We start from the raw sequence: 7,980 nt of genomic DNA, 5'->3' as shown, positions 1-7,980 counted from the left end.
GACATGACATGATGACATGAAGTGTCGGAGGCAGTCCACACGCTTATCCACGATATGTGAGTGGAACTTATAAACCAAAACCTAGGAGGAGATCCCGTCTTTCTGTGATGTTATCTATGTAAACGTGGACACATGCGAAAACTACGCCCTCCTCGCGGTTATCCCCAACAGCACGCGACAAGAAAATGAAGAAAGAAAAACTGTGGTAGATTCCTCTGTCATACACATCGGTAAAGCACGAAAGTGAAATGGGCAGCGAAATCTGTAGCGAAAGGAGCATGATTTGTGGGATGCCTGCTGTCTTGTCGGTGTGATTGGCGAGCGACGTCCTGCTAGCGGGTCGCTTCAAGAAAGGTGCGACCACTTCGGTCACTCCGGGGCGTACACGGCAGACAGTTGCGTTGTGGAACGTTGCGTTGTGGAGCTTGTGGAACGCGAGAGGTATACTTTGTAGCTTGAACCGTGCACGCGTGAACGTTTTCCGCTACCCGCTGGCGTTTCTCGTCGCATGAAATCAGTCAGCGTTCGCGCCATTCGCCCGTCGGCGTCGCTACGACGCAACTTGGAATATTCCAACTGTCGGCGCTTGTTAGCATCATGATGCCCTACTTCGCTTCACCTCACATAGACGGCAGCACCATCCGCGTCAATGAAACTTTTTCGCCTGTGTTTGTTGTGGTGGCGTCATTTCCATTACGGGTATGACGGCATAGAAATCTTGGTGTATCCGGGAATACAACAATTTCGTGTTAAAAAGTATGGTCTTTTATGGAGAGACCCCGCCCCAAGAGATGCAGCGCCCCTTCCGAGGCCTACTGACTGTATACGAGCGCGTGAAAGCGAAAACTTTCTTCCGTGAGGGGAGCTTTCTTTCCTCCATGCGTGGGGGTGACCCACTCACGCATGTGTGTATGGATGCCGCATGGGCGGTACCCTGTTACCCGGCCGGAACTGCCGGCGTCCGATCGGCATCTTCTTGATGCCCGTCCGGAAAGGACGACTGATTTGGGCCTCACCACTGGTTTCCCGCCTGCTTGCCCAATTGGTATTCAGGAAGTGTGCCACAGCAGGGGTCTATTGTCTTCCTGCGTGATCGCGCTCCTTGAGCGGGAGAGAAATAAAAAATGAAAGGCGTCCCAATAACCATGAGTGTTGAATTATCATATCAGTCCGGCTGTCATATCGCGGTTGCTCTGAAGATTCCGCCCTTATGAATATGAAAGCACGACCATCTCGCCCAATTTGTATACTATTCGTATGTTGTCTCAACAGAGCTCTGCACACCACGTACAAGGTGCTCACTGTGGCGATTTGACAGCGAGTGGGTTCCTCGAAGAGGCCAGAAAAAGTTTTTCGGGAGAGGGTGAACTCGAAGAGGCCAGAAAAAGTTTTTCGGCACATCCGAAACTCCCCTAAAGATAGGTTTTTCTTTCGTTTTTTTTTTTTTTTTTTTTTGCACAGCGCTTGTTATAAAGCAACAAAGATTTGTTCGCTTTATTCGAGAGTTCAGATTAGCCATTTTTTTAACGGGACTCTCATAAGTTAAAAGCGCGCATGACGTGCTCTGTCTTGTGTCTCGACTGCAGTATAGCCCACGAAACGCTTCGAAAAAAGAAGTAATCTATAACGGAGGTTTACTGTGTTGCTGACGTAGAGACGCGGCCATGCACTTATAGCCGCCGGATGCGAACCTGCGTTGTTGGTCAACAATGACGTAGTCAATGTAAAACAGCATATACAACTTCTTATACATGTTTCAGTTCCGTAGACGGTTGGATTTCAAAAGCGACTACGAGCGAAGCAAAGTTTTTTTGTGTTTTGTTTTTATTTTGTTTGTCAACACTACCTAAGCTTGCACCGCACCCATAGAGATAACATTCCTTTCATCACACTATCCATATTCCGCCTCTCTGGATACACAATACCCCAACCCGGACCTGTTGCTGCGAACAAACGAAACACAGCCCTTCTTCACACACTCTCCCTATATCTGCGCAGAGTCGCCGCTGTTCTTACAAACGCACCCAAACCACGCCCCCGAATGCAGGGTGGCCTCGCAGATTTTTACGGCTTATAACCCGAGCCCCACCTGCGACGACTCCGCGCCTCTCGACGAGTTTCAGGTGGACTCGATGCGGCGAAGACCGCTTAAAAACGGGCCGCTGTTTGATCGTGCATACACAAACGGCGCTACGCGTTCCTTTGCTCCCGCCGAAGTCGTAGGCTTGCGTTTGCCCGCCGTCACAAGGTTCGATGGAGCGAGCTGGTTTTTCGCCGACGACGGGGCGGGGGTGGCTGCGAGGAGCCCGAATCTCTCGGCAATGCGTCCTTTGTGTGTATTCAACATTGTGTAGCCATCGATCAGGGCACGCGATGCGGCATGCTAGAAGTATTATGTGCGCGCCTTTGACGGCATTTTGCGCGGTTACCGTGTCACCGTTGGAAAAGTTCTGCGAACCGGCTGTGAAAATTTTTGCGGGTCAAAGAATAAAACGGGGAGATAAAGTGGAATTTAAAATGTTCTCCCATTTTACGTTCCTTTTATAGTCTGGCTAGGTGTGTGAGAAAGCCGGTGGTGGTCCAGTTCATTCAACGAGCATCCCAACTGAGTGTCAACAACAAAGCAGTGATGCTGGATACACATACACGTATCTCACTTAATACTCCGTTGATTCAGAAAAGAAAACTTTTAGTGTACTAAGGTACCTCAAGCCCATTTCCGTTAGTTATAAAAATGATAAAATAGTTTAAAGCTGTCATGGCGCACACCGGACACAATACATGCCACTGGGCAAAACTGTGACGTGCAACGTTAATAATGTTTTTCGTTGCGAATTTGTAAAGTATGTTGACGTAGCCGGATGGGCTGATTTATAACCATCGTGTTCACGTGTTCCAGCAAACAACATTTGCTCGTGACATCGCCAGGGCAGATGCATACTTAGCGCGCGTGCAACACGTTTACCGATTATTTTTGCAGGTAATACACGTAAGACGTACGTTTATTCTCTATGTCATGACCACTAAACAGCATTTAACAGAGAGCATGTATACCGAAGCCACGCAACGTGCATGAACTAAGCATATATACACTGAAGCTTGCAGAGAAAAAAAAAAAACATTAGCTTAAACGTTCGTTAATCAATGTACTGGTATTTTTCTCTTAGGTGCGAAGCACCTTAGGTCCTCGCAATGTCCGTCCGTCTGTTGGCGACCGTGCACACAGCGTTATGGACGAACGGGTCAACGGGAGTCGCACAAAAAAAAAAAAGAAACCAGCACCGGAAAGATTCGAATCACCGACTACCGAAAAAACACGCAAGGAATCCAATACGCTACCACTACACCACGCCGCTTTTATTTCTCCCAACACAACCTTTATTTACAAAGATATGCATATATACATAATCCACTGGCACGCTCCAGGCAGTGACCGACGCTGGTACGCGCACATACTGTCACCACAGAAACTCCAACCACCTTTAGTCGAGCCTTCACTCGAGTCGCAAAGTAAGCAACGCAGGGAGACTGCGGCGGCAACAAAGAAAAAAAACAATTAGTAAAATTTGACATTCGGAGACACTGTAATATCAGAGTTCATGAACAGAGAACTGTGTGAAGGTAACATGTTCCCCATGCGGGTGTAAACTCTGGGCAAGGATATACAACACCTGTTCAGAGGGGAGAAGCGTCTCTACAACGTACTAGTGGGGCAACGTCACAGCCGTTGCCAGCGATGCATCTCTTTTTTTTTTTTTAAGCACTGCAGTGCTTGGCATCTTTTTGCAGTGAGTCGTGGAGCTCCGTGTCAGAATCTTATGCCCCCCGACACGCTCACTGTCCATTCAGCCTTTGCCGTGAAATGCTGCCAGGTAGGCCTGGGGTTCCTGGCGCACTCCACTGCATCCACTCGAGCCCTCCACAGCGAGTGGAGCCCCAGGACAAGCACGCAGTACCGAAGCGCCTTGTTCTTTGTGGGCGCACTCAAGTGCCGGAGGCCAGACCACGACAGGTCCCATCGCTTGGTGTACGCGATCTGCAGCTCGTCCCAGAAGACGGCCGCGGCGTTACAATCTGCGAGGACGTGTTCCGCCGTTTCCCGTTTTCCACAGAGGAGGCAACCCGCACCGCCATGGAGGAAGAAACCATTATCCTCCAAACGGGCCTTTGCGGGCAGCACTCCCATGTAGAGGCACAAGAAAAAGTCCTTTCAAGCGGTGGGCACAGGGAGTCGTCTTACTCGTTTCAAAACATCGTCAGGTATTGGGGGTTGTAGGTAGAGGGCGGCGGCAGGGCCTTCTCCACGAGGTCCCAGTACAGTTTCCTGGGCTTTGTTTTGAGCAGATAATCCCAAGAGAAATGCTGCTCGAGCAGGGCTAGGGCTAGCGCGATTTTTTTTTGTAGAACCTCATTCCGCGCGCGTCAAACCAGAGAAATGTTGTCGTGGCGAGCCACGGGGCCAAATGTCTGGTACCCAGGCATGCGTGGCTGCCTTTAGGAACGGATCGCGTACAAGAATCATTGAATAGTCAGTTTGAGCTCCGCACGAGCCCAAACCCACCCTTTTCTAGGCTACAGAAGAGGTTTGAGCGGCGCATGGGTTCGAAAGCGGAACGCCAGAGAAAAACCGCCCAGGACAGGTGCAGCTTATTCAGGGTGTCTGCGTCGACGGTAGTTATGCGGGCCCCGTAGTACGCTGCGGGGTATGCAATCGCATTGCACACATGGGCCCTCGTGAACAGAGCGATGTTTCTGTGTCTCCATGGCTGCAGCTTTCTTTCCGCCGCTGACAGCTTGGGTTTCCACCGATTTGTGACTGCATCGCTTTGGTTGATGTTTACGCCCAAGTAAATGGACATCTCCTCTTTCCAGACCATTCCAAATAGGCTACTTGGTTTGGAGACCCATTCACCCAACCAGGCTCCGCTAGACTTAAGTAAGTTAGCTCTGCTCCCGAAAAGCTGCAAAACTGGTTTGCTAGCCTAATTACCTCGCCCACTTGTGATCCACGTGTGCAAATGAAGGCCACGCCATCCGCATAGGCGAGAACACGGAGCTCCTCGTCTCCCATCTTCAGGCCATTGATGACCTCGGATGCAAAGGCCATACGGCACAGTGGCTCAAAATGGAGGATGAATAGGGTCGGTGACATGGGGCGACCCTGGCGCACCTACCTCCTGATGTCCATGGCCGTTCCGACCTACCAATTTGTTACTACGCTGGTAGAAATGTCATCGTAGCAAGTTTTGATTCAATCGATCATTGTGTCACCAATGCCGCAGTGTTGGAGGAGATCCAGTAGAAAATTGTGGTCCACCTGATCAAAGGCTTTCCTCAGGTCGAGTTGAACAATGGTCAAAGGTAGCAGACCTGATTCAGCCGCTTCGATGGCTACCCTCACGATATATATATATATATATATATATATATATATATATATATATATATATATATATATATATATATATATATATATGATTGGGGGGTTAATTCGCCAAAGCAACGCAGGCGATGAGGCGCGCCGTAGTGGAGGGCTCCGGATTAATTTTGACCACCTGGGGATCTTTAACGTGCGCCGAAATCTTGTACACACGGGCGTTTTTGCCTTTCGCCTCCATCAGAAAAGCGGCCGCCGAGACCGGCAATCGAACACCGGACCTCGTGCTCAGTGTGTTATATAAAGCGTAAATTACACTTGTATTATAGAGCACTAGGCCGCATTGTATGCGCAGGGTGGCCTGTCTGTCTATATTTATTTTAACTTCAGTGAATTCCAACCCAACCGCGGACCTTCATTACACCTATCTAACTTCCGAGTTACAGCTTCACACTGACGTTACCTGAGCCGTTAAGCTCAACGCAGAAGTTAGTATTACTTACTCTTGTTCCGCTGACCCGGGCCTAACTAGCCCAGGTGGGTGAAGACGGCGCAGATATCTACATGAATCCTGCCGTCACCGGATAGTACACTGAAGACGACCTCAAAAAGGTCCCACCCATGGCAACAATAAAGTTTTATCTGATGTGATGTGTTCCTGAGCGGAAATAAATCATCATACTCCGCCATTAAACGCGGCGGCTTTAAACTATAAAACTTATAAACTGCGGAAATAATTATATTCCAATACTTTTTGATTTTTAATTAAAAGTGTCTGGTTGCGTAAATATGGCTACCGTAGATGTGGTTTGCTTCTCTAAAATCGTACAGTGTCAAATCATCGCCGGTACTCCAAGCAAAAAAGCCGCCTATTACCCTGGTAATGCTACTTTTCACGTAAACATAAAGTGCAGGGCCAGAAATAATCATAGTAAAGTAAAATGATATTAAGTCCGAGAAACATATTTATTTGTGCGGTAAAATAATAAACGTGAAGTTAACAGGTAAATCATAATATTCGGCAAGCGGTCAACCAACAGAACTAAGAAATCAGAAAGACATGTTGCGCCACCAGTGCAATTTTTGTGCGTTCGAAGATATATGACGCCCTGAACTTCGAAGGATATGAAAAAAGGAAATTGGCGTGCGGTCTCGCGAACAAACCAAGAAAGAATATCATTACAGCGTGCAAAAAAGCGCTGTGGTGGTCGAAACTTTTAACGCCATGGTCTGCGTAGAAACATGAAAAAAAAAAAAAAAAAAAGAATTCAATCAACACAGAGAGAGGGAGTAAGAATTGCCTGCTTTGAAACAAAATGTATACGCATAGAAGCTTCTTTCACTCTAAAACTAACTCTGTGAAAGGTATGAAAGCTCCAGGCCGGTTTAACCGGGCCACGATTCGCTATACATTCGGGTATGTGCCACCTGCAAATAGCATTCCAAAAACGTGACCGGATCGAGTTATACGTGAATCTGGGCCCCTTTCTGCATTTCATATTCTTGTATTTACAAGCGGAAATGTTAGGAGTGGAGGAAGGTAGCCCACAGATCGTCTATAGATTTAGTACTTCTTATGCGTAGTACGTAGGCATTCCTAACGCAGTGCGGCACAATTAAAATGTAGTAAGTGTACAGTTACTTATGTCGGAGACATGTAAAGACTGACCGACGTAGGTGAAACCAGAAAATTAGAGCACGTTGGTGAAGGGTCCTAGAGCTCCTTATCTCCATTTTCCCCGCTGTGCTCATATCAGAAGCCTATTTTCCCGCGAACGGCAAGCACTAAGCAATGCCGCGCATTTTAAACAGAGAAGAACCATTTTCCCACAAGAACACAATCGGCCCAATGCTCCACACATTCAGGCCTATAGCTAGCTCTCCAGGTAGCACTGTTTACATCCTTCGCTTTGGCTTTTATTTCGCTATAAGGCCTTCGTTGACCGACAAAGCAGAGAGCCCTTTGCGACCTCTAACGAAAGAAGGGCTTTTTTTACAACCGACATACTTATCGTGAGAGCAGCGAGGCGCACTTCGTTGCGCATTTGGGGGAGATACCTTTGTGCGCGGTGAGTTCTGTTGCGGGTCCCGATTTATTTATTTATTTATTTACTTCCTTTGGCGAACGTCTTTCAACAGAGGGTCCTTAGCCGACTAACATGCGTGGCAACCTTTCCGAATGCGCATGACAGGTTTGTCCCAGGCCACCGCTGCATTTCCTGGCTTCACTTGCGACAGTCTATACTCCGGGAGAAAGAAAAAAAGAAGGCAAAGAGGGCAAACGAATAGGGGTTTCCAGGTCCTTCTTTGTAGTTCAGTACACAAGTAACTCCCCGGAGTGTCTTCCCACGACGGCGTTGTCGATTCGGAAGGCGAACACGGTTGACGGCTGTGAGGGTCGGTGTTTCGCACGGTACGTTAATGGCTATGATTGGCCTCGCGTGAAACAAAGTGTCCAAAATTGAGAACGCGAAGAGATTTAAGCTGCATTTAATTAGCCTGAACAAATGGAACTGCGATTCAGCTCGAGTTTGCGCTCTACCTGCTTTGATAAAAGCAACGTGCACAAATACCCAGCAACTTAGTTTTCTACATGTAACTTT

Source organism: Haemaphysalis longicornis, unplaced genomic scaffold, assembly GCF_048455015.1.
Source record: "Haemaphysalis longicornis isolate Haplotype H1 unplaced genomic scaffold, Haemaphysalis longicornis Haplotype H1 scaffold_2, whole genome shotgun sequence".
Taxonomy (NCBI): Eukaryota; Metazoa; Arthropoda; class Arachnida; order Ixodida; family Ixodidae; genus Haemaphysalis; species Haemaphysalis longicornis.
The sequence above is the reverse complement of the archived record's forward strand: the minus strand, read 5'-3'. Positions refer to the sequence as shown.